General features: G+C 55.4%; 1 protein-coding gene and 1 long non-coding RNA gene across 8 annotated transcripts in view; one reads left to right on the forward strand and one right to left on the reverse strand.

The window, feature by feature from the left end:
* EPHB2 (EPH receptor B2) overlaps positions 1 to 26,044 on the reverse strand; it is a 185,612-nt gene that overhangs the window by 76,060 nt on the left and 83,508 nt on the right. The window lies entirely within an intron of this gene.
* LOC118353931 (uncharacterized) lies at positions 14,272 to 16,924 on the forward strand. The gene is made up of 2 exons (XR_004813630.2): positions 14,272 to 14,417; positions 15,290 to 16,924. It is a non-coding gene; the product is annotated as an uncharacterized LOC118353931 (long non-coding RNA).

Genomic DNA, 26,044 nt, shown 5'->3' on the forward strand with positions numbered 1-26,044 from the left:
TCCGGTCTCTGTTTGCCAACCTGTAAAATGGGGTTGAGTCCAACCATTTAGGTTGGACTAAATGCTTGCTGTCGATTCTAGGACTGCTGGCGTAAAGGGAACACACATGAACTGCAAGCCTGCTGGGGGCCAGGCATCCATTCCCTCCTGGCAACCCTGTGGGGGAGGTTGGGTCATCAACCCTGTGTTACAGCCGGGGAAACTGAGGCTTGAGAAGGTAACGTCACTTGCTCAACTAACTCAGCAATGTGCGGCCAGTCTGGAATTTGAGTGCAGAGCTGTCTGGCTCTTTTCCTGGTGTGCATGGCCTCCTGCTCTGAGAAAACAACCACAGAGACTGCCAAGAGCTGGAAGAAATTGCACGGTCCCCAAGCGGGACCTGTTCCATGCCTGGGGCCTGCCCCTGCCGCTTAGAGCACGGTGGCTGCTGCTGGCCTCCATGGACAAAAGCTACACAGCCAGCACCCCTTAGCACAGCCCTGGAATTCCCGCGGAAGCCCTTTCTCTGTGTTTTTGGAGCCCGGCCCGGGGTTAGCCCACCAGTCCTGGGAAGGAATTTGTAGTTTCTCATTTCTAAAGAAAGGAAAAGCAAACACTAAGTTCTCATCCTCCTTCCCGCCGGTCACACTCAAGCACTATCATGAACCTGCGTAGCCTTTTACCATTTACGAATCCCAACCTCCTTCGCCTGGCACTCAAAGCCTCCACCCAGTGCTCAACCTACTTCTCTTGCCCCATTTTCCATCACTTGGCACCTTTCACACAGCCTGAGCGAAAGCTCCCTGATGATTCTTGAACACATCCCACACACAGCTGTCTCTGGGCCTTTGCTCCTTCTGTTTTCCCTGCTTGGAATGCCCTCATCACTGTCTCTATATATCCAGATTATGCCTACTTCTAAGACCCAGCCCGGCCTCCAGGAAAGCCTCCATGATGCCCTGGCCATTTCTCCCACCTCTGACCCCATAGCCCATTCTCTGTGTTCCCAAACAGCCCCCACATATTATGCCGTTTCTGTGGGGGCTACTTCTGTGATTCATGTTCATCTCCCCGGCGCCCAGAACAGGGCTTGGCCCTTAGAGGGTTATCTGAAAACAGTGAATGAATGAACGGCTGAATGAATGAGGGAGGGAAGGGTGTTGGATGAAGATCAACGTGGTCATCAGTACACCAGACAAGAAGGTGAGGGTCAGGGCAGGTGGGGAAGGCCTTTGGGAATCAGGCACCCATGGCCCCGCACACCCTGGCTAGGAATCTGGGTGGGGCCTGCAGAGCCGACCCCACGAGGCCTCAGGCTTCCTGCCCACACACTGGAAGCTGACCCAGCAGGCCCTAAGACTCAAGTTAACAAAAGAAGAAACACCGTCCCATGCTTCCCTGCTCTGGGTATGTGCTGAGGGTTGTGAGGGGCCAAGCACAGGCCCAGGCAAAGGCTCCCACCTTCCCGGCCAAGACTCAGCGCCTGGGCGCCTTGCCCGTGGCTCCTGCCTCCCGGCCCCACCCTGCCCGTCCCGGAGCTGTGGCTTCATGGTTGCTGGCAGGGGTCATGAGTTAGTGGGTGTCAGGACCCATGTAAGGGGTCCTGGGATCGAGTCCCGCATCGGGCTCCCCGCATGGAGCCTGCTTCTCCCTCTCCCTCTGCCTGTGTCTCTGCCTCTTTCTGTGTCTCTCATGAATAAATAAGTAATATCTTTACAAAAAAATAGACATTCTCCTAGTTCTCACATTCCTCTAATTCTTGAGTGTGACATAACACCTGAGGATTGAAGTATTCTGTGCTTCTCGACTGTGACACTCTACGGCGACAGCATTTTATGATTCCTGAGACGGCAAGGGGATGTACACGTATGTGTGTGTTTACTGGAACAGGCCACAGTTCCATGACTGTAACGTTATAAAATTCCTGCTTGTAAAGCTAAATTTTTAATATTCTATAGTTGTAAAGTCTGTAATTCTATGATTATGACCTTTTTATGCCTGCAACGTTCCAAAACTCTTGCTTCTTAATCTTTTATGTACTTAATTAGTCTTCTTAGCGCCTCTATGATTACATGATTGTAACATTCTATAATGCCGTGATTATAACCTTTCCAGGCCTGTAACATTCTAAAATTCTTGCTTGCCTGTGATTTTAACACTGCACAATGCTGTGGCCATGATGGGCAGTGACTGTGACATCCTGGGGGCTTGCAATCCTGGGGTGCCTGACCTCTGACATTCCGGACCTCCAGCCCCTGGCCGTTCGCAGTTCTGGCAGGACTCACGGTCCCTCTGAAAGGTCTCCTGCTTTCTTCCAGAGCCTGGGCCTGGGGGCCTGAAGGCCTCTTCCTGCCAGAACGAGGATCAGGTGAACTCAATGTTCGCCAGTGCAGATGTGAAAGCTCCTGGGGTGGGATGGGCAGGGCTTTGGGGCTTCTGGAGGAGGCCTGGATGCCTTGGCTGGCTTCCTGCCTCGCTTGTTGGGTCTTGGAGCAGCACAGGCCCTGCTGGTACGTCCCACCAGGGTCCATGAACAGGTGTGTGTGCCTTCTGAAGCCTTAAGTCAGAAGAAGTCAAACTACCATGCAGTCCCCCAAATGCCCGTGGAGCTGAGGTCAGGGTGGCATCTCTATTCCTGGTGCTGGCATGAGCAGGAAACAGCCCTGACCCCCTGGGGACTGGCTCAGCCTAGCTAGAACTGACCAGGTGTGGCTGAAACCCACCCAGGAAGCCTGGGGAAGCAGCGCAATGGAGTTCTCTGCCCCACGGCTCCTGCTTTGAAAGGTTTGCCTTTGCCTGGCAGCCATCAAAAGTGGCCTCTTTCTCCTTATCCTGAGTGTGTGTATGTGTGTCTGTAGACACACAGGATGGTGGGTACTCATGTCTGTAGCTCTGTCCATCTCTGTGGGTATCTCTGTGCATGTCCCCGGTATATAGGTCTCATGCTTACACCCCCTGGGACAAGGCCAAGGTCAAAGGTCTGGTCACCTTTAGGCTGGTTATCCCTACAGTAGCCTGAGTGAGGGTTACTCATTCATTCCCGGTGAGTGAGAGAGGGAAAAACAGGTCTCACACAGGGCCAGACCCTAAAGAGAGAACAAAGCTTCTTTGAACTCCCCCCTGGGTCTGTGTGGACCACTCTGCCACCAGATATGGGGGTGCCAGGGATCTGGCTTGGGGCTCACGGCCATCATTGTCATTGGCTGCTTCCACTGAGCACTTAGGACGTCCCAGGCACTTTACATGGGTTTCCTCAGTTAAGGCCTCACAGACACCCCAGGAGGCAATAAGTGCAATCATCACCCATTTTCCGGATGAGAAAACAGAGACTTCAAAAGATGTGGCCCAAAGTTGCCAGTGAACTGGCAGGAGAACTGCAGTTGAAACCCAGGTCTGCTGGGCAGCAGAGCCACCGCCGTGACTGCCATGCCATCGGCCAGGCTGGTGGCCACCGGCCCCTCTGCTGAGAACACAGCTCACGGAGCATGTCTGCCTGCCAGGCTGGGTGTGAGGCTCTCTTCGCTTGCTCTGCAGGCTCCCTGCTGTGAGCCAGACACTGGGTGGGTTGGGGTGGGGGGGGGGGCATTGGGAGGGAGTAAGGGACACAGAACAGGAGCGATTCAGTTCCTGGACATGACTACCGACAGCACGAGGCAAGACCAGACCCGGAGTCCAGGGAGCAGCACATGTTCCAGGGTCTCCAAGATCTGACTGACACGCGTGTCTGGGGCAACCAGGGAGGGCTCTCTGGAGGCGGCGTGATCTGAACTGCGCCTGGGGAAATGTGCAGGGGTAAAGAAAGACGAATTTTTTTTCCTCCTTCCTTCCATAGGAGTTTTGTGCACCAGTGTGTATGTGGGGGTGGTGCAGGAGCTCTGAATTCCACACTAATTTACTGAGGATTTCAGGAAAAACTGGTTTGGCTCCACCGGACTGAAAACAAAGATCAACTGGAGGTCAAAGGCGGGGGTGGGGAGGGGGGCCTGTGGGGCATCCAGAGAGAGAATTCACCTCAATTCACAAACCCTCCTTGGGTTCAGACCTGTGTCAGGCCGCGGGGACGCCGAGACGGGCCAGAAATAGACTCGGTGTTGGAAGAGCTCGCTGTCCTGGGGGAAGGCGGGTCTGACAGCATTTCTCAGAGCTGGACAAGACTCAGGCCCTTCGGAAAGGGAAATGTTCTCTTGTGGACCTTGGAGACTCTCTCTCCAGACCTCAGGTGCCTGGCTGGGGAACGAGGATGTGCGAGGCCACTGTGAAATCAGCGCTGCTTTACAAGTGGTCAAAACAAAACAAAACTTTCCGGATCAGCATTAACATCTAAACATCTTAAATTCTCTCGCAGTTCCTAGAACCCCTGAGCATACATCTGGGCTCCCCCTCATCCTGGACTCTGCAGACCCAGTCTGCAAAAGCATGAGATACAACCTTGGAGCTGAGGCCACAGGGAAACTCGGAACATATTTGTGGAGCCCAAGGCCGCAGAGGGGGGCAGGGAGGAGAGGGAGGTGCATCCCACCTTTTCTACAGGGCACACACTTTACATATATTAGCTCCCTGCTTCTGGAAGTCTTGCTGAGCCGGCTTGACCTCTGCAAGACCTCACTGCCTTGAGTGAGACAGCAGCCTCATTGCAGCCCTCTCTGCCTCCCATCTCTTCATTCCACTTCACTCACCCCCTTGCCAGGGGCCAGTCTCCTGATCGTGCCACACTCCCACTCAAAACCCTGCCGTGGCTCCCCAGTACCCTCAGGGTTACAGCTAAACTCCTTAGCCGGCATACCTGCCTCAGAGAGGGCCTCCTCACTCCTCGAGCCTCGGTCCCCACTCCCTGCCCTGCACTCATAGCTCCCAACCAGGACAATGTGGACCAGGGGCCCTGACTCAGCTTCTCACTCCTCTCCACATCTTCTGCCTCCTGCCAGCCTCCCCTCAGATGATCCTCATTTGTCTAACTACCTTGGCAGGTGCTTCTCTGGCTCCCATCACGGGGGAAGGCGCGTTGATTTGTTTCCCACCTGCAGCAGGACCTTGTAACCTAGGCGGCCACACCCTCTCCGGTGGCGCCGACTTTGCAAGGCAAAGTTCCGAGGCCTCACCTGCCCCCCAGGCTGGCCCTAGCACCCAGTTCCCACCTGGACCCACCTGGACCTCCTGCTTCAGATTCGGGTTCTCTGAGCCAGCTGCACAGCAATTCTCCAACCCTGGTCAGAGCATGAGGTGGCTCAGAGCATCTGATTTCCCTCCCCTGCCTCTTCCAACTATGGTTGGGAGCCGGGGAGAAGCCCAGAGAGGCTGAGACATTTGGAGTTGTGGCAGAGCTGGGACTGGGACCCGGGCATCCTGACTCCTGCTCCAGTGCTCCCCTCACCCGATATAGGCTCCTTCTAAGTCCTCTCCATTCCTGCTGAAGGGTGGATCTGCCTGGACTGTGAGGGACCTGGGCGTGTAGCTCTCCCCCAAAAAACTGCATCCTTGGTGGGAACAGGGTGCAACACCTGGAGGATCGGCTCAGTTTCACAGGCACTCAGAGAGGTCAGGTGCTTTTCTTAAGGCCACACAGCTAAAAATTACCAGAACTAAGACATGAATCCAGGTCTTTCTAAACACAGAGCCCATGTCCAGGAAGTGTGGCCAGTCTGTGGAGCTGGATTGAGACCAAGACACGGTCACAGGCTGTGCTCCTGACCTATGAATGTTCTGGGAGCAACTGGTAGCCTGAGAACACTCCCTCGAGATGGGGAGGAGAGTGTCCAGTCCCCAAGTTCTCTGCCCGCGGGGCCGAGGAGGGGCCAGGCTCTCTGTGACCAGCTTAGCTCAACCCTGGGCTGCCTGGCAATGCTCCCCACGCCCCCCAGAACCTGGCTTTGGTCAGCCCACCCTGCCCTGGCCAGAGGAACCCTGGGACAGAATGCTCACCGGGCTGCCATCCTGGGCAGGAGCTGAAAATTAAATTAAAACCACGACAGGGACAGTTAATTAAAGCAGATTAGCGCGAGACTAATTAGGGACACTGACACTGGAACTATCGCACTCCAAGATGTTAATTAGCTGTTCATTAATGTCAGCTCCCCGTTCAAGAGAGAAATATGAACAGCCCTTCTCCGGGGCTTCATTCTGGAGCTGAGTAAACGGGCGGCTGCCCATTGGCAGCCCGAGCCCCAACCATGTTCCCTCCCTCCCTCTGGCGCTAGTGTCTGCTCACTCCCTTTGTCTCCCTCCTACATCAGCTTGAGCACTGGCGCTGCCAGAGACCATGGACTCATGGGAAGGAAGAGCTCAGCTGGAGCCCAACACATGGAGGCTTTTGAAGAAAGGTGGCTTATCTGTTTTGCAAGCCAGCCTTGAGCACAGGGAACCCTCTGTCCCTGCCTTATCGCTCTCCGGTCTGGGTCAGGAGGAGGCCACTCCCTGTCCTTCCTCCCACCTTCCCTCCGTTCCTTCTTCTATACACCCATCCATCCACCTTTAGTCCCTCCACCCAGACGGTCTTTACCTCCCACACACACAAATGCACACACACATTCTGTGTACAATGCCCATCCATCTGTCCAGCAGCTCATCTAATCTTCAGTCTGTCCATCCAACCATCCATCAGTTCATCTATTCAAATATCCCATAATCCCCTATATGCACACATCAAAATTTGGTTCCAATTTCCATCCACCCATCTGCCCATTCATCTACCATCTATCCACCCTTCCTTCCTTCAAGCATCCAGCTATCCTTCTACCCATCCCTGCACGAATCCGTCTGTAAGCCACCGAGTCACGTATTCATCCTTTCCACCCATCCACTGATTCTTTCATTGAAAACCTACCTACTTATCCACCCACCCCCAAATATCTATCCTTTTCTCTCTGCTATCCATTCATCTAGACAGTCACCCATCTGCTCCTCTGCTAACCCATCCACCAGCCAACCTTGCAACCACTGGTCCAACCATCCATCCATGAACTTACCAGTCCATCTGCTGAGTGTTCACAGATAGCAGCCACTCCCCCACTCACTCATCTACACATGGATGCCGCCTACCAAATCACCCACCCATCCACTCCTCTCATACACGTCCACCTACTGTGCGCCAGGCACCATGCCACGTACTAAGGCAAGAAAAGGAATGCAGAAATGAGGAATACAGATACTCTCACTTCCACTTTACAGATGAGGAAACCAAGACAGAAAGAGGCCATCCACCAAATTATTCATGCAACTGGCAATTACTGCCTATTACATTCCACTTGAGGATACAGTGACAGACATGCTTCCTGTTAAGATCACACAGTCTAGAGCAGTGATTCTCCAGAGAACATGGTGAAAGCTGTCACTGTTACTCCCCCAAATGCACATAAGCACGCGCAGGAAACATTCTGTGGACAAATCTAGTGAGTCTATCAACCTCCTGAAAGCCCAACCACACTGCTCAAGTCAAGATCCATGGTGCTGGTTTGGGAGACACACAAGTAGAGATGATGTCAAATCCCAAGTTCTACACTTTATAGGGCTGACCCTTGAACAACACAGGGGGATTAGGGTTCTGACCCCCTGCACAGTTGAAAGTCCATGTATAATTTTTGACTCCTCCAAAACTATTAATAGCCCACTGTTGACTAGAAGAAGCCTTACTAATAACAAACAGTTGAATAACATGTATCTTATATGTTGTATGTATCACAGACTCTATTCTTAATATGAAGTAAGCTAGAGAAAAGAAAACACTCTTAAGAAGATCATAAGGAAGGGGTGTCGGGGTGGCTCAGTCAGTTAGGCGTCTGACTCTTGATTTCAGCTCAGGTCATGATCTCAGGGTTGTGAGATCGAGCCCCGTGTCAGGCTCCATGCTCTGAGTGGAATCTGGTTGAGATTGTTTTGTTTCCCTCAGCCCCTCCCCGCTGCTCACATGCTCTATCTCAATCAATAAGTAAAATCTAAAAAAAAAAAAAAAAAAAAAAAAGGAGAGGAAAAGAAAATCATAAGGAAGAGAAAATACACATATTGTACTGTATAAAAAAAAATCTGCATATATGTGGACCCAAGCAGTTCAAACCCATGTTGTTTAAGGATCAACTGTAATATAGAAGTGAGGGGGGGGGTTGCTGAAGGCTTCCTGGAGGAGGTGAGCCCACATTAAGCTGGGCAAGATAGGCAGAGTTAGCTGAGTGAAGGCTAGCCCAGCTCTGTTCACGTGTTGTGTGTGCATGCCAAGCATGGAGAGGTGAGGCAGTGGAGGGTGCTGTCTGGGACCTGTGCGGGTGCTGGCTGCGATGTGACCACACCCTGCTGTGTGCGGGGATGTGGCAAAGTGAAGACTTGAACCCAGGTTCCCTGCCCAGTTCTTCCCAGGAAACAATGAGGACCCTCCTCTGGCCCCACTTTTACTGTTGCTCTGGGACTGGCTGGAGTTCAGGGGCTTTCAGCTTGGGGATGAGCCCTGACTGCTGCCAGACTGTGTCTGAGAGACCTCCAGGGCCTGCTGCCCTCTGCCAGGCAGGGGGACCTCCGCTCCAGGCATGAACCTCATCCCTGAGGCTCTGGGGGGCACATCTGCCCTCATCCCCAGCCTCTGCCTGAGGGCAGGAATTGGGAAGCGGGGGTGGGAGTCTCTGTGGGCACGGCCTGGAACAGTGCTGGGACCAGCTAAGGGCGGGCCTGAGTGGAGCACAGCAGGCACTCCGGGAGTCAGTCCAAGCTCTGGCCTGGAGGCTAGCACATGTTCTACCCAGGGCTGGTCCCTCCAGGGCCAATTCAGCCTTCCCTCCACTCTTGCCTACTCCAGCCTTGCTCTCTGATGGCAGGCACCTGGATCCAGATCGGTAGCCCATCAGGTCAAGGTCACGACACTGGTCGACTTCATTGGAGGCAGCTAGATATTCCCAAAGAAGTAGGAGTTTAGGAGAGAGAAAGACCCAGGTTCAAATCACACCTCTGCCAGTTGGGGCAGACATGACTTCAAGTGAGTCAACTTACCGTTCAGAGCCTCAGCCGTGAAAGAGGGATGATAAGGATATTGCCACTCCTGTATTCTTTTCCTGTCTGGTTTTTAATTTGTTTGTAGCATTTGTTTTTGCTTGGTAGGCCTTTTCCTATCCCTTCACTTTTGATCTTTCACCATTTTGCTTTAGGTGCGTCTTTCAAAAAGAACATGGAGCTGTATTTATTCTATTTTTAGCTCTATGTAAGAGTCACTGTCAATTATTGGGAGATATAACCTATTCACATTTATTGCAGTACTGTGTTGGTGCCTAGCAAGTGCCTGACAAAGATTACTCTTTCCTCCGAGCATCATCCAAGGGCCTCATCCATTAGCCCGCATCCCTTACCCACTGCCCTTTCCATAGGAGCCCTCCCTCCCCTCTAGTACTGCCCCTGGAGCCTCCTATGCTGAGGAATGTGCAGCTCTCCTGGCCCTAGGGATATATTTATTAAACAAAAGCTACCATTAGCTTCTGAGTATCTCATAGGCTGACTGTCATAGCAGGAAAGATCTTCAAGATCCTCAGACCAGAATACCAACGGCCAAGGTCAGCCATCTTTAATATAGATGTTGGGAACAGAATAAAGTTCTTTGTTACTCAATCTTAAAAGAAGCCCCAAAGTGTCAATGACCAAAGGCCCCAGAAAGGGAGAGGGGGAAAACGGGAAAATGAGAGGAACAACCCAAGAACCAGAAGAAAGGTCCCAGAAAGTTGGAGAGATGAGGGTGTTGTGCCAAGAGCTTGGGTTTTGTTACTAAGACAGTCTTCTAAATTTTTTTTAAAGATTTTATTTATTTATTCATGAGGGATACACACACACACACACACACACACACACACACACAGAGGCAGAGACACAGGTAGAGGGAGAAACAGGCTCCATGCAGGGAGCCCGACGCGGGACTCGATCCCAGGTCTCCAGGATCATGCCCTGGGCTGAAGGCGGCGCTAAACCCCTGAGCCACCCGGACTGCCCTTAAGACAGGCTTGTAAATTTGGCTCTGCCTCAATTTTCTGCTCAGTCCTGGGCAAGTCACATCCCCTCTCTGGGGTTAGACTCCTCTTCTGGGCTACCAGGAAGTGGGGGTTTAGTGACTTTCCAGACTGTACTATAGAATTCTGCTTATACATCTAGAGGGGCAATTAGAGTGATACTAATGGATGTCACTAATAATTGTACCAAATCTGATCTCCTCTCTTTCCTTAATACACTTGATTTATAGCTGGGCACATGGTCTTCTGGAACCAAGTTTACATTTCCTGCCTATGTTACACCTGAGCACGGTCATATGATTTCGTGCTGGCCAATGAGATGTTACAAAAACAGGAGGTGCAATTCCCGGGAAGTGTCCCTGAAAGAAACATGCATGTCTGTCATTACCCTGTCTTCCTTCTTGCTGGCTGGGATATGGATGTGATGGCTGGAGCTCTAGCAGCCAACTCAGACTATGAGACCCAGAGAGAGCAGGGACCTTCCTGATGGTGGAGCTGCCATTCCAACGGTTAACTACTTACCTAGGACTTCACTTAGTTGAGAGAGGAATAAACATCTATCTTGTTTAAGTCACTGTTATTTGGCTTTCTGTCATTCACAATCCAAACTGAAACATTCACCATCCAAACTTGGTTAAAAGCAGATGTGGATTCAAACAGACCTAGTTGGAATTCTAGTTTTAACACCAGCAATCTGAATGATAGGATGTAAGTCACTTAACCTTGGAGCCTGTTTCCCTGTCTGAAATGGTTAAAACAATGCATATTTCTCAGGAGGATGCGAACTACAAATATAAAACTACTGGCATAATCTTTGTTTCATAATTAAGGGCTCGGCAGGTAATGGTTGCTATTGTAGTTGTCAGTATTAATCTCATCAGCCAATCTCTTCCCTAGGAGCTCTTGAAAGCTGTGACTTCTGCAGCTCTCTGGCTTTTAGGGGGATCCTCATCACTGTATATGTGACGTGATGAGAAGGTACAGGTAAGAATGGGAAGATGAAGGCTTTGATTCCAGGAAGAGCTGAGTTCAAATCTCAACTTTACCATTATTAACTGTGGGATCTTAGCCGAGTCTCCTCTTTTCCTGGGGATGGTGATGCAAATCACAGTAGCACCGTGGTGAGCTGCCAAGCTGGCCGCCTCAGGGAGGGCCTATGGCAGGGTCACTGCCGGAGGAAGTGGGATCCCCGGCTGTGCCTTCAGGAAGTGCCGAATGGACAAGACACGGGTAGTGTGGGTATGACCAGCCCTGCTCTCAGCTTTTCTGGAGAGTAAAGTCATGCCATCACTCATCTTTTGGCCTAACTAGCCCTGAGGGGGTGGTTAGGATGCAGGGAGAAAAACCAAAGCTCCATTAAAAAAAACCAATCAATTTGCAGCAATCCAAATAAAAGCCATTAGATGTGGCTTCCCCACTGGAGACACCCAGGGGCCTCTTCCCCACCAGGATCCCAGGAAATTGATTGGCAATTACTGACACTAATGGGGGCCAGAGAGGCCTGGTGACTTCCCCATCACTCTCTGGGGACAGTGATGACACGTGAAGATCTGTCAGGCTGAGCCCTTCCTGGGGTAGTCGGGATCCCAGATCTGGCCAGAGACAGGGCAGCCAGCTGGGCTCGAGCCCCCCTGGGGACCCTCACCCCTTTACTTATTTATGGCTTCGTTTGACTCATAGTGAGTTAATGGCTCTACTGGGGCTGTGCAGATGGCAGATCCCGTGACAGGAGGCCGGTAGAGGGACCAGGGAGGCTTCTAGGCCTGCCCTTCGACCTGGATCTGGGGTTGCATAAAGGAGGCTGCAGTCCTTACAGGAAGTCTAGGGCAGAAAGGGAGAGAAAGGGTCACCAGACAGCCCGAAACAGAAGTTGTGAGAGGAAACGGCTGGAGATGGACTGAACAGGCACACAGAGCAGCAGAGGGAGAAGCATCACAGGAGACCCCTCTGTGGAACTGTGGGGCAGGCAGGGCCCTGAGCGGTCATCTAGTTCAGCCTCATGTCTTTGCAGACCCTTGGCAGCGAAGGCACAGAGAGGTGAAGGCACTGGCCCCAGGTCTCACAGCACAGCCCTGGAGATGCTGGGACTAGAGCCTGACCAGCCGTGCAGAGAGCAGGGAAGCAAGACTGGCCCTGGGACATTCACACTCACCTACTAGGGCCTTCTCTGAGCCTGGGGGTGGGGGGGTCCCGTCTAGTGGGCAGGGAGACGTGTAAATAGGCAATGACAATAATGAGGGATGGCAGCTAAGATGGGGGTGTAGGAGCTCAGGATGGCCCAGCCTTGGGGAGTGGTGGTTAAGGAAGGTTCCTGGAGGAGGTGATGTCAAAACTGCCCCCTGAAGGATCAGTGGGCATTAAACAATTGGGGAGGACGAGGGAGAGGAAAGAAGGGAATTCTAGGCCAAGAGCACAGCATGTGTGTGCAAAGGCTCAGGGGTAGGTCCAAGCAAATCCAGCTGCCCAGTGGGGCTGGAGGCAGAGGGGCGCCAAGGGAAGAGGTGGGTGAGAGGGGGCTGGGACCAGATGGTGACAGGCCTTCCCTGTGGCATGGAAAGGAGTGTGAGCTTTCCTCTGTGTGCAATCAGGATGTGTTAGGTAGACACGACCAGCTTTCCATTTTAGGAAGATGGTTCTGGAACTGCCAGAGGGGAGGTGGGGGGGGGGCAGGAAGCAGTTAGAAGGCTGCTGCACAAATCCGGGGGAAAGACAACCAGGTCTGGACCAGAGCAGGGACAAAGAGAGGCCTGGTGGGGAGGCAGCTAAGCTGATATTCAGGAGGGAAAGTGGACAGGACTTGGCACCTGACCGCATAGCAGGCACGTGGGGAGGGAGCGCTGGAGGAGGCTGAGAGGTGGGGGGCTGGCTGGGCGCACTGGGCACACTGAGGGAGACAAGGGATGGGCACAGTGACTCAGAATGAGGAGGAACCACATGGTCTGGGGAAAAGTGAAAGGGAGGTGATAGAGCCTCAGAGAGGTTAAGTGTCTAATCCAAGGCCACACAGCCAGGGCGCGCCCAGGCGGGTTTAACCCCAAAGCCTACAACGTTTCCTGCCACTTAGGGAGAAGACAGGGCCGGGCCCTTCCCTCTCAGCAGCGCCACATCTCATGCCCGGACTATCTGTCCCCACTCCAGCCTAATCCCAAGAAGCTCAGGGCTGTGGTTTCTCCTGCTTCACTTGTGAGGTGTGGGGCTGCAAAAGCTCAAGTTGGCCCATCCTTGGCTACAGGGATGCCATCCTGCGGCAGAGGGGCAGTGAGGCTGAGCTCACTGTGGTTGAAAGGTTTAGGCCCCAGAGAATTCATGCCAGCCACAGGGTGTCTCATGTCCAGAGTGACCTTGGGGGCCAGGCCTACCTTTAACCTGCCTGCTGTGAGCTCTGGCAGAATGAGGCTGAGGATGAGCACCTGCTGGGTAGGTGCCTCCCTCAACCTGCCAAGGAGAACCTGGCCAAAGCACATTCTAAGCCCAGAAAATGTAGCTCTGGAGCCTATGCCCCAGTGCCCAGAGTACAGACAAGGCTGGACATGGGGCCCCAAGTGGGCATTCTGAGCTAGTAGGGGCCTGCTGGGTGTGTGCGTGGCCACAGAGCGCTCTGTATGACTAAAAATGCAGAGTGTCTTCGCAGCAGCACGGGCTTTGAGCCCAGCAGGTGTGGGTTCTGGTCCTGACTAGGATACCGCCTAAGCTGTGTGACCCTGGATAAGTCACTACACCTTCTGTGTCACGTCGTATCTATAAAATAGGTTTGATAGCAGTACCTGCCTCAGAGGGTGGCTGTGAGGATCCAGTGAGGTAGCACATGCTAAAAACAAACAAACTGGGCACACTGGGTGGCACGGTAATGCTGCCTGGGTACGGTGATGATGATGCCACAGGTGGTCACGTCAAATCCATATCATTCTGGTCTGGCCTGGGCCGACCCCATGGAGGGAGCAGGCCTGGCTCTGTTTATTCCTGGCCCATTCTCACCCTTGGGGGATGGCTGTGGCATCGAACGAGGCTGCCCGCCCTCCGAGGTATCGATCTTCCTGTCTCCCAGGAAGGCACGATGCATTTAGCACATCAGTCAGCACCGGCGGATCGTCCCAGCTGGGAGCCAGCCTGTCTACTTGCAGCTCCGCAAGTGGGTCAGGGAGTTGGAGGAAGTAAAACTTCTCAGAGGGGCCCTGAGGATGGTCCAGGGCCTCAGGGGGTGGAAACCCTCATCCATGTCCTTGTAGGAGCTGTGGACTGTGGACCTGGCTTGGCGCCCAGCTCCCCGGGATGACCTTGGGCGAAGCACTCAGCCACCACTGGCCTGGTCACTTCTGAGTTTATAAACCTTATCCCTGTCCATCACCTCATTTGACCCTCACAACAACCCTGAGAGTTGAACAGAGCACGACTTATCATTTCCCCTTTATAGAAGGGGACACAGAGGCTCAGGAGGGCTCAGCCACTAGCCTGCCCAAGGTCACGCTGCAGGTAAGACGCCTAGTTAGGCCTGGGGTCTGTCTGACTCCACTCCCAAGCCTACCCCACATGGTGCAGTGGGGAGTCAGCAGGCAGTAACAATTTAGCTGAGGAGGTGATGGACCCAGATGGTGGACCGCACCACTCTGCTCATGACATGACAGAGCAGCGGGGGCAGTGGAGGCAGCACAGAAAGAGCTGAGGGGATCCAGGAGAGCCATAGGGTGTGTGTGCATGCGTGCATGTGTGTGTGTGTGTGTGCATGCATACGTGTGCAACATGTGTCAGGGTGGAAACAGGCATTCTGGGTCGAGGGAATGGCATGAGCAAAGGCCTGGAGGGAAGTGAAGGTGAATCTGAGACATTAGGTATAGATGGGTGGTAATGGGGTCCTTAGGCCCCTGGAAGGAGCAACACCAGGGATGGCAGTGTGGTATGGAGAGGCCGAAAAGCAAGACCAGAGAGAGCCTTGCATGGGGATGTGGGCAGGTGTGAGCGTTCTGGTCAACCAAGGCCTTCAGCCCAGCTTGCAGCCCCTCCCCCATGACAGGACACTGAAGGGCTGGACCTCGGGGTCAGGAAGGTCTGGCTTGAGGAGGGCTGGGAGTCCAGTCACTGCAGGTCAGGCTTCCAGCCTGCAAATCACATCCAGAGGCAAGTGCGTACCAGCCCTGGAGGAGGCTGTTCTCTGACTAATCCCACATATGCCTGAGATGAGATGGGAGGGGGAGAGTTGGGCCTGCAGAATAGAATGAGTGGGAGAAAGGGGGAGGGGGCAGAGAGGTTAAGCAATCGGCCCCAGGTCACACAGCCTGTGAGTGGCAAAGCTGGATTCTAAACTCTGTCCCCCTGCTGCCAACACCCACGCTCCTTCTGCTCCTCAGAACGGCAGATGCTCCAGTGGACTCAGTGGCTTCACAGGCTGGGTCTTGGGAGAGAAGGCTGGGGGCTCGTGCTGCCGGGAGCCCCACCTCCAGTGCCAACCAGGGCTCCCAGCATGCTTCCAGCCCCAGACCCCCGCACTGCCTCGGGGACCTCCGCCCAGGACCTCAAACCACTCTAGAAACCATGAACAACAGCCTTTGTAAACACAACAGATTCTGGAAACTTTAAATAGTTTTTGGAGCCTCCAAACAGCTTCCACGACTGACAAATTGCTTCCAAAATGTTCAAATGCCTTTGGAATCTTTGAGCAGCCCCGGAGACTCGGACCAAAATTGAGAGCCAAGAAGGGCCCGGGGCCAAGGCAGGACTCAGGCCGTCTTCCCAGCCAGCAAGCAAGCCCTCCTCCAAATGGGGGCTGGCTGCACCCTGGCCGTGGCCTGCAGCGGGGCCCAGCCTCATCTCAGGCCTGACTGAGCAGCTTCATGGTGGCCCAGAACGAGCGCTGGGCTCCGAGGAGGAGGCGACGACGCTTCCTCCGGCCTCTGCCTTGCTGGGGGACCTCAATCAAATCACTTCTCTCTGGGCCTTGGCTTCCCCCGCGCACAGAACGGGGCGGCTGTGTGAGAGTTTCAGGGTGTACAGATGTGCGGCCCATCTCTGGGATCCACACCCGGTCCCCACCCCCACGGCTTCAGCCTGTCCAGAGTGCAGGGCAGTGGGCCGGGGAGAAGGCACCGCTTCTCCGGGCGGAGCAGGCCCGCGGGCCCGCGAGGGGCGCCCCAGCCCACGGGGCTCTGCAGCCAGCGGGGTGGGCTCGACCTTTCCGCTTTCCGTGGGAGCTGGATGCACACCCCCACCCCCGGCCCTCAACAAGTGCGTCTCAGGAAAGGCCTGTGCGGGTGCCCCACCCGGCGTGGCGCCGACCCCAGCACCTGGCAGCCTTTCCGCGTGGCCACAGAGGGCGGCCGGTTCCAGCCACCCAGAGCCGTCTCCATGGTGACGGGCGCCGAGCCGAGCTGGGCTTTTGAAGAAGGCTCATAAAGACGCAAACTTACCCCAGATGAGCCGTCGTGCGTTTGTGAGGCAAACATCTCGGGCCAGCCCTGTGCCTTGTAAACCCCGGCTGGCCAGTGGCCTCGGCGGCCTTGGCGACGACGCAGCTGCTGGTGTGCCAGGCTTGGCGCTCCTGCCTCAGGCCCACCCACCCCATGTGGGGAGCTTCGGAGGTACATGCCGTCAGCTGGAGTCAGCTGCCTGTCTGTGGGACTCTGAGCGAGCGCCTCCACCTCTCGGAGCCTTGGCGTCCTCATCTGGAAAATGGGCAGGAGGCTAGACTGATGCAGATGGGCGGGATAGGGTCGGTGCTGGCTTCCCTCCGCCTCCTCCTCCTTTTCGGCATCACCCGAGCGCAGGTGCGTAGGGCCCCCTCCTCCTGGCAGTGTCGGCGGGCCCTCCTCCTGCTCCGGCACCCTGCACGTCCACCCGCGTCAGCACTCGGCGCACCGAACCGCAATAGTCTGTTCGCTCGTCTCCCAGACAGGCCCGAGTGACTGACAGCGGGGCCCTCCCCTCCCCGAGCCCGGCTCGACGGTGGCACTCGACAGGTCTTCAGTAAATGTCTAAGAGCAAATGAATCAGCATGGTGACCGTTGTTTGTGAGGCTCAGATCTAGGGCTGGGGCCTGGGGGTGGGGGCGGGCAGGGGGCATCCTGCAGGGTGGAAGGTGGAGGTGACGGTGGCCAGAATCAAATACTGGTACCTGACCGGGACACAGCCCGGTGCCCTGGGTGCTTCTGTGTGAAGGGCTCTGGATGCTGAGCTCTCCGACTTCTACTGTAGCTTCCGCTTCGCAGAGAAAGAAGCCAAGCTTCTGAGAGGTGAAGTCACCCGCGGTGGTCATGTGGCCGGTGGACAGTGATGTTGGCACCCACACACTTCATCCAGGAAAATCTGGGATGCCTGCCGGCCTCCTGAGGCCTGCGGTGTCTGCTGCTGGCTCTGCCACCACTCCTCATCCTTCCACCAACGCGCCCTCAAATGCCAGGCTTGAGGTCCACCTCCTGCGACACAGGCCCCCGTGGCCTCCACAGAGACAGACCACACTCTGGAACAGGCATTGAGCTGCCCCCACCCTCAGCCTCTGACCTGTGACCTCTCACCCAACCTCCCCTTTTCCTTGATCCTGCCCTCGGTGGCTCCCTTTCTCTCCTTTATTTCTTCATGGCAGGCTCCAAATTGCCTGGAATGTCCCACCCAGAATGATCTAGACAGTACACCGTGAACACAAAAGTCCCAAAGTTTGAATCCTGACCCTGCCGCTTGTGAGCTGTGTGACCTTTGACAAGTTACTGAACCTCTCTGAGCCTGGATCTCTCTCCTGGAAAACAGGAGGAGAAGAGGACCTGCCTGACAGGTTGTTGTGAGGGTGGAGTTGATGGGCGTGGACGTGTCTTATAACAGGGAGGTGATAGACTTTCATTAAAGAACTACAGTGACTTATTATATCAAACCAAAACATAAATACATAATATGCCTAATTCTAATTATTCACAAATAGTCATCGCAAAGGGTCGTGGCTGTCGGCAGCTGGCTGGGGGGTGGTGGGTGAAAGAAGAGAAACACACAACGCAGATTTAAGCTCCTGTGCCCAGTAAGCAGGGCTGCAGTCATTCATTCATCTCTTCTGTCCATCGGTCCGGCCGCCCCTCAGTCCACCCTGCAACCATCTGGCCGTCCACCAACACTCATCAAACCCCTGCTGGGTGCAGGGTGCTTGCAAGGCTCCAGACGGGGTTAGCAGTAGCACCGCTGCCACCCACCATGAAGACCAATACTGGCTACTCTTCATGGAGCCCCGGTGACACCAGACTTGTTCCCAGTCCCCCTTTAATCCTCATGCCCATTTTATAAACAAGGACACTGAGGCTCAGAGAGGCTGAGGCCAGGATCCAGTGATCGGGAAGCCCCTCCTCACCTCTGCGCCACATCCCTCTCCCCCACTGGCTGGCCCTGAAGTCCCCTCCTGTCTTCATCAGCTTAGGAGCACCTCACTCTCCAAGGCACCCACTCCCAACTCCTCTCATTCTGCCTGAAAGGCCTTCCTACTGTCCCCCCTCCCCACCAACATAGGTGGGTGGGTTTGGCACCTCTGGGTGCCAACCCCGCATCCCTTCTCCCCTGCTCCAGTTTCCAAGGCCTCACAATTTCCGCTTCCTTCTGTCCCTTATTAATTTTCTTTCAAAATGTGTTCTATGATTTCACTGCCATCACTGCTCTGACTGGAAGACCTGCAGAGAGTCCCCAGAAAGGCCTCAGAACGATCCCCTAGGGACACCTCCCTCAGCAGGGCTGCAGTTCCCCTGCTTCCTGCATGGCTGTTTGCCCCCCTCTGCCAGGCAGGGCATCTGGGGCCAGGCGGCACGGGCTGGTGGTGCCTAACTTTGCTGTTATTTCTTGCTCCTCCCAATACCAATACCCAGGCAGGTAGGTGCCACGTCTGCATTTTACAATGAGTGGTCAGGGGTGTGCAGATGGGAGCTGATCGGCCCAGAGCCACAGAGCTAAACCGGGCACAACGCTGCAGGCTCATCCCCTTGGCCTGGGGTACCTGGTTTTTGCCCTCCCTCTCTCCCAGTGCCCTGGTGGGGTTATTTTTAGCTCCTTATCTTGGCCAGGCCACTCCTGAGGACAGACTGGCTGGGTGACCAGCCATGTTGAGCGGGGAAACTGAGGGAAAAGATGACCTTCTGGCCTGGATATCCTGAGTGTGGTGGGGCGATCGCTGACCTGCTCTGTGGTCCTGGTCATCACGGTGCGAGGGGTCAAATCTGGGTTAGATGGAGAAGCAGAGTTCACAAGTATTGGAACTGGACTGGGCCCTCGGGGATCTCCTAGGGCGGCAGTGCTCTGATGGCCGGGCCCTTCCTCAGATCAAGAGCATCGGAGATGAACCTGAGGCCTGGAAGATTCCCATATTCACTTGGGGCTTAAGGACCACTCATCTATCCGACCCCCGTTATCGTACAGATGAGAAAATGGAGGCTCAGAGAGGACAAGGAACTCACCCAGGGTCACACAGCAGTGAGCTATCAAGCTGAGGCCAGACCCTGTTTCTTCTGACTCCCCAGTAGGCCCTTGTCACCTCACCCCGAAGACAAGGAATAGGGCATTTTAATAACAGGCCACTCAGGGGCTGCCAGTGGGCTGGGTGGGGTGGGGAGGAGGACTTGGGCTGCCGGGCCCTTCTCTGGTGTGTCAGCATATCTGAAAGTCCTGTGTTTGAGCTTCTCCAGGCTTGGGGTGGGATGACAGGGGCTAAATGACACCTCAGGGGAGATTAGGTGACAAGGAAAGAGATGGGGTCCAGATGGGGTGGGTCAGGAAGGTAGAGAGGTTGGAGGACAAACTTCCTGCCTTGATAGCTCAGCTGGGGGCAGTTGTCAGGCGAAGGCCTTAAACTCCCTGCCCCCATCCCCACCCACCGGGCAACTCCCCAAAGGCAGAGCTTTGCACTCATTTTTCAGACAGCTCTGGGATGCAGAGGTGTAAGCACCTTTGGAGACCTCTGGTGTACTCCCTTCTTTGACTTTGGGGGAGACTATGGGCCAGAGTGAGGTGACTTGTGCCAGGTCACAGAGTGAGCTAGTAATGGCTTGATCTGGGGACTGAGGGAGGACAGATGGATTTGTAGCTCCTGGAGGACAGCAAGGAGGAAGTGGCTCAATGGCCAAGCAACCAGCTTGTTCTTCCTCTGGCCACCACGAGGCCCGGGGAACAGAAGAAAGGCCAGTGGGCCCTTTGTGCTGTAGGATGTGCCAGCAGCAGCCAGGCTCCTGCTCCCAGCCCGTGTCTCTCTTCTCTTTGGTTAGTGCCCAGTCCCACCTGCTTAGCCTTCAAGGCCCTTGACCATCTGTCTCCGCCTTCCCCACCCCAGTTATCTCACCAGACCCCAGACCACACTGGGCACCACTTCCCCGGCACACGGAACCCTGGAGTGTTTGTGCTGAACTCTGCGCCCTTAATGTCCTTTGGCACCTCTTCCCCTGGCAGGTTACTTACTACTCAACCTTCACGGTCAACACCATGGTTTGTTTCCTCAGTGAGGCCCTGGCTGCCTTCGGCTCCTATTCAAACTGCCCCGATCTTCCTGGGCTCGTGTATCGTACAACATATACCTCAACGACGGCATCTCCCGGGGCAGGGAAGGGGTCTCCTATTCATATCCTTCCCTGGGCCTGGTCGGAGTAGGTGCCCAGCACACACTGGGTCGTATCTTGCCAGTGGTCATCCTGGGTGCCTAACACAGGGCTACCTACGCTTAAAGACTGGGAAGGAGACCCACTGCATGGTAAGAAGCAGAGCCTTGGATTCAGATGGACCTGGGGCCGAGTTCCAGCTCCCCTCTGCGACCTGGGAGATGTCTCCTAATCATGCTGGGCCTCACTTTTCTTATCCGTAAAATGGGGATGACTATGTCTACCTTGCAGAAAAAAGGAGAGGATTCCACAAAGTAACCTGGGTAAGGAGCCTAGCACATAGAAAATGCTAAATGAATGGATGTGTGTATACACACACACACACAAACACACACACACAATATAGGTTATAGGTATTAATATATCATATACTAGTAAAAATGACTAAACACCCCGGTTCCCTGGAAACTTGTTCTCAGGCACTGATCCCTTGGAAAAACATCTTAGAAGGGTTTTCGTCTGATCTGTAGACATCTCTGCACCCCAGCCTAAGCTCCACTTAATTGTCTTGCTCTGAGGGTGCCGAGTAAATACTCCAGGCCAGCTGGTGCCTGGAAACCGCCAATTGTCGGGGAGCAGCTCGTTAATTTTCCAGTCTCTGCATACAGACCTCGCAGCTTCTGCAACTCATCTCGGGAGATTGAGTGAAGCGGGTCAGCCTGGGGCCAGGGGTCGCAGGAAGTGGGGCTGGGGGTGCCAGGGGACTTGAAAGGGCCTGCAGAGACACCACTGGGAAGCCGTCCAGGCTGGAGGAAGTGGGCCTGGAGCTGCCGAAAGGCAGATGGATCCCAGGCCCGGCCTGGCCCTGCCGGCTCTGACTGAGCTTTCTCGGGTCTCCGCTTGGAGGGGAGGAAGCCGGGGAGCTCGCAGTGACACTGGACGTGCATCGGCGCTCAGGGTGGTCAGCACTGGGGACCGGGAGGTCCCACGCCCATAGAGGAAGGCAGGGTGGTGTAGTGGTCCAGAGCGGGACTCCCTGCAAATTAGGGACCTGCGCTCTTGCATCAGGTATTGACTTTGTGGCTCAGCCTCTCCCTCTGTAAAATGAGGAGGAAGACGAGGAAGACGACTCACGTCAGACGGTGTTGTGGGAATCAAACACACATTAAGAGCTTTAGAACGGTGCCTTGCGTGTGGAAATCACTCCGTAAATGTGAAGCTATTAGTACTATTATTACCATCCCTTCCTCCCCATTGGGAAGCATCCTACTTGGAAATTCTCATCCACAGACTGTGGGCCTGGACTTGACTCTGCGGGCGCACTTGCGCGCGCGCACACACACACACACGTCCCCACTTGTGCCAGCTCCGAGGGGTCCGCCTGCATCCCCCTGGGTGGGGCGGAGGAATGCGACAATGGATCTGTGATGTCTGTCCTGCGCCTGAAAGGAAGAGTGGAAGCCCACGCGCCTATCCCACGCTGGCACTAGGAACATTTCATTTACTCAGCAGATATTTACTGAGCTCCTGCTCGGTGCCAGGACTGGGTGAGGCCCTGGCACACAAAGGTGAGCAAACACAGACATGGTTTTCCACTGGCAATCAAAAGTCCGGTGGAGAAGGCCCTCATTAGCTGGTCTCAAAAGGATGCATCAATTTAGATCAGTGGAAAGTGCCATAGAGCCTGGTGGCGGGGGACAGGCCCCCCTTCTGGCACTAGTTTTCCGTGTGACCTTAGCCCACTCACTCAGCCCGCCTGGGCCTCTGTCCCCTCATCCACAATGGGCACAGTGACTCCAGTCCTGCCTGGATGGCTCACCTTTCTTGAAATTTGCTTTTCTTTTATGCCCCAGCTCTCTGCCCAGAATGTTTTTGCCCATTGTCCTCTTTTTTTTGAGAATAACTATTAATCCCTGAGCATTAGCTCAAGTAGTCCCACCTTTCCCTGCAAACAGTCACTCTTCTCTCTGTGCTGCTAGAGGATCCTGAGGAGCCCTCTGCTACTGCAGGGCACTGCCACCACGCACAGGTCTCACTGGGGCATCTTCCCTTCGGTCGGGAGCTCCTGGAGGGTATAGCTATGTCTGTGCCCACTTCAATACCCAGAAAAACCAGAGATTGCCTGGCACATGGCGCAGACTCTGTCCCTGGGGGCTGAGGCAGGTGGGGAGTGGGACATGATGACCCCTTGACCCTAAGAGGTGGGGCCTCTAGTATGCCTCAATCCAACTGGTACACTCCAGTCAGGAGGCCTGGCCTTGCGTGCAGGTTCTGCTACTCCCTTATCATGCTCGGCTGAATTACCGAGCCATTCTGAGCCTCGGCATCTCTGCCTATAGAAAGGGGATACCTCGGAATTATGCTGTGCGGGCTCAGGGTCCTAGCATACAGCAGGTGCTCAAAAGAAGTCATGTCTCCCTTTCCTTCCTTCTTAAAGTGGCACTCAGGGCCACCACTGAGGCCAGCCCTCAGTGCCCAGATCGGACACAAGGTTCTGGAAGAAAACACATGGGTAGCTCGTATTCTAAGAAGCAGGGCCCAGAGGACCAAGGAAATGGAGGGGAGAAAGGAAAGCAGCAGGTCCCTCAGAGATGCCCAGCTGGAGCTGGCACTCACAGGCCGTCACAGAGTAGGACCTGTGGCCCACGGGTGACAGGCCACTCCGGGGTCCTCAGCAATTCCCACTGCCCAGCCTCTCTAGAAAGTGCTCCCATCCCTCCCTTGCGTGAGGCGCCCGTCTCTTGGTGCTGCAGCCTGAGTGCTGATAATAAAGGCACCTCTGTATGTCTCTGGGGAAGTGGGGCTAGGGGCGGTGGTGGGGGGGGCCCCACAAAGCTCCCGCAGCTGTGTGTTTGCAAACAGGGGAGCTGAGCTGTGCAGAGGGGCTGAAAGCACTGATTGTCTTTAATTAAAGGAGGTTGGAGGCAGCGCAGGCTTTGACAAAAGAGGTTTCCAGCCTGTTAGCGGCTTCAGCCTACGCGGAGGCTGGGCCGCCCAGGCGCGCCCCCGGCTTTGTCCCCAGGGGGCCTGGCCCCCGCAGAGGGCACAGCCGACACCTGCCCGGTGGGGGTGGGGCTTGGAGCCAAGCACACGCAGTAGGGCCGGGACGAGGGAGCTGGGCTCCAGGGCCTGGGAAGATGTCCTCGTGGCGAAGCCCCTGCTCACTCGCTCGCTTGCTCATCCACAAGCACTGCTGAGCACTTGCCATGTGCCGGGCCGCTGCTCAGAACTGGGGGCTCCGAGGTGGGCCAGTCCCCGCACTTCAAGGATGTCACTTTCTAAGAGGCCAAATGGTCCAGTGGCGGCAAGCACAGACTCCGGCACCGGCTGGCCTGGCCTTGAACCCTGGCTCTGCCGCCTATGAGGTGTATGGTCTTGAGCAAGTCCCTTCACCATCCTGTGCCTCAGTTTCCCCATATGTAAAAGGAAGATGATAAAAAACAGCACATGCTCTATGGGTTGCATGAGGATTACCGAGGTATCCTACAATGTCTGTCCCACCAGTGCACATCACAAACCTCCACCGTCATTGTTTTTCCTTCATTTATCCAACTCCATAGTTGGGAGTCCCCAGGAGTGGTCAAGTAACGAGAAGAACCCTGGTCTAGGAGGCCACCTGGACTCCGGTCCCAGCTATGTGGCTTCCCAGCCTCAGTTTCCCCACCTGTACCATTGCGGGCGGGCAGGTCGGTGTGTGAGGGAGGCTCTGCAGACGCAGACGTCTCAATGATCCCTCCAGTGCCCTGGGAATTGAGACTCCTCTGAAGAGCCCGCCTCGCGGGGCTCCTGCTCCTGCTCCTGCTGCATACAAATGGGCTCAGCTTCCCACCCCAGCGGCTTCTTCAGCTCACTCCATTCTTTTGTCTTCTCTCTCTTGCAGGCTTGCCTTCCCGGGTCCTCAGACACATCTGCAGGCCCCCTAGCAGGCACACGTGCACTGGCGATCTCCAGCTCTCTCGCGCGCACACACACATGCACACGCATGCACACGCACCTGCCGGATTCTCGCCCTCACTCCCGCCCCCCTCCCACCTGATAGAATCGCAGTCTCCATCCTCCTCCCACACTCCAAGGCTTGCTGATTCCCTGGGTCCAGGGTGGGTGGGAGTGGGGGAGGTGCCTCGCAGCCTCTGATGGCCTCGCGCCCAGCTGGCTGGGCTGGGTGGTCGCAGGGAAGAGGAGGGAGGGGGCGGAGGGCGCAGTGTCCAGGGGCCAGACTCCTCAGGCAGTAGGAGGGGAGGTCAGTTCCTGAAAGAGAGGGCCCACGTGGGGCCCCAGGGGGAGGGCAGGTCTGGAATCCGCCCACGGGAGGGGGCACTGCTGGAGGCTGGGGGTGTACCCAAAACCCACTCCAGCCCCACAGCCCTTTGTTTAATCAACTCGAAGGTCCTGATGAGGAAACTGAGGCTCAGCGAGGGTGATGTGGCTCAAGGACCACATATGGGGTCATGCCAAAGCCGGACACCACTCTGGCCCTTCAGAACCCATTTCCCGAAGTCCCTTCAGGAACAGGCCAGCCCCCTGCTGGAGACGCCAGGTGGATGATGTGGATTCTAGGGGCAGGTGACTCATCCCATACCTGCAGGGGATACCGTTCCAAAGCTGTGGGAATCCAGCCTTGGTGGGAAGGGTAGCAGACAGACAAACTCCCTGCTGGCCAGGCCCCAGTCTGCGTCCTCAGCAATGACTCCCACTGAGGCCTTCACCTCAGCATCACTCAGGACTGAGGCTGGCCTCTTCCCTATGACCCCTGACCCCCGCCCGGCCCCTCACCCTGCTCTCCTGTGTTGACCTCAGGGGCAAAGGGGGGCAAAGGGCTGCACCAGCCCCCCAGAGCCCAAAGGGGTGAATTCTCCCAGTTATCTGCCTTCCACTGGGCCGTGAGGCCCCTGAGGACACAGCCCAGAATTTCTCTCATCTTCCATGGCCACCCTGGAGCACCTGCTGTGTGTCAGGCAGAAACAAGGAGCACTCTGCCGGCTTTAGCTCATCTGCGCTCCACACGACCCTTTCAGGCTGACTCTCCTGTCCCCATTTTGCAGACAAGAAAGCTGAGACTCGGAGGTGGGGCTCCCGCTCAGGGCATGGAGGAAATCTGAACCAGGGCTATGTGAATCCTCAGTTCCTTGTTGCCTTCCTCCAGGGCCTCACCTGTGCTGGGCAGGGGCCCACATAGCTCAGTAAGTACGTACAACAAATAAACTGGTGAGTAGGGAGCGTGCCCAGCCTGGCCAGATGATTCCACCAGTTGGCAGGTGGGGAGACTGAGGCAGCCAGACCTCCTCCCCCACCAGTATGTGTGTACCACGCCCCTCCTGAAGGGGAAGGTGATGCCCGAGGGTCTGGGTAGAGGACACTCTCCAGCCTACAGCTCACTAGGTTCCTGGGGTCTGGGCAGGGGTACGTGGTCCCCTTAGGGCCTGAGGAGAGAAATGGGGGAGGGAAGGGGCAAGGCAGGGAGACAGGAGACGAGATGGAGAGGCTGAGGGCAGTCAGATGGTACAGCAGGAAGGGCAGACAGAGGACCAGGCCAGAGGGCGGATCAAGGCAGACACCAAG

The sequence above is a fragment of the Canis lupus genome, chromosome 2 (genome assembly GCF_003254725.2).
Source record: "Canis lupus dingo isolate Sandy chromosome 2, ASM325472v2, whole genome shotgun sequence".
NCBI classification, from domain to species: domain Eukaryota; kingdom Metazoa; phylum Chordata; class Mammalia; order Carnivora; family Canidae; genus Canis; species Canis lupus.